The sequence below is a fragment of the Atta colombica genome, unplaced genomic scaffold (genome assembly GCF_001594045.1).
Source record: "Atta colombica isolate Treedump-2 unplaced genomic scaffold, Acol1.0 scaffold51, whole genome shotgun sequence".
Classification (NCBI taxonomy): Eukaryota; Metazoa; Arthropoda; class Insecta; order Hymenoptera; family Formicidae; genus Atta; species Atta colombica.
The window spans coordinates 1,577,087-1,578,300 of record NW_017259541.1 but is presented as its reverse complement, the minus strand read 5'-3'; positions in this window follow the sequence as shown (position 1 = coordinate 1,578,300).

Genomic DNA, 1,214 nt, shown 5'->3' with positions numbered 1-1,214 from the left:
CGTGTCTAATTTTAGATCTATTCCTTTTAGCTGAACTATGTTACAATTCGCACACTTAAAATAAGATGATTATACAATTGTGCTTTGGAAATAACGAACACTCAGTGTAGATTCAGTGCAGCTAAAAAGAACAAGCCATTGCACGTCAACGATGGTTAGCTGGCAGTATCCAAGAAACAAGAATACAGCAGGATCTGCTGTAGCCGTTGGCATCCAATTGTGTCACGTGAAACTCATGCACGTACACATGGCGAATTCGTTTGAATTCTTGACGTACTACGAAACAATGAGAAAAAGGTTCATGAAGACGCGAAGAGACTCTTCCTCGAAACATAACGTCACAAATGCATAAAGAAAACTTGCATTTTAAGTGCGTCCTTATATAGATAGAAATACGATTGAATAATTTTATGCATATAATTATGTATAGCTATGCAAGTTCACTTGGATAAATACAAAACAACAATTCCGTTTGAGATTGCCAACCAAGAAAGATTTAACGAACAAAAACTACTTCTCATTTCCATACATTTTTGTTTGTATTATTCTGTAGTTCCTCACGTTTTGTACATTTTCAGATTTCTTGCACGTCTTGATCTCTTGGTTAATTACGTTTTGATAATTATAATAAAAAACTATGTTTATTTTTTTATCCAATCCCATATTTATTATAACAATATTCTAAGAATCGGCGATTGACAATACTTTGAATCATAAATGTATTTAGGAAATTAAAAAATGAATGATTGACCATTGATTTAATCCCGGTATGTGTGTTTAATACTTAAGTAATTATAAAGAGAATTATTTATAATAAAATGCACTCGCGGCAAACCGGATAGATACGAGCTCCTTAAATCAAAGAATAATTGAATATACGTGTCGGAATAATGACTGGATCGATAAATTTATAATCGATAGCTTGGAAATGTATTATGCTTATAAAAAAAGTGTCTTCAGTTTTGCTCTCCGTGCACTCTTTAAATTTCTCGGAGGGAGAAACAGTCTGAAGAATTTAAAGAGCAGCGCAAACCGGCACGAACAGAGGTATTGTAACACAAAATCTCCAAATCTGCAAAAATATATGTAAGAAACATCATTATATAGTTATCGCCCTTTTGTAAATTACGACTTAAGAATGCGCTAATTAAATCTTGTGTGCACGCTGTCGACACGAACGTGTTTTCACCAAAAAGGTTAAAATAAGTGAGGTT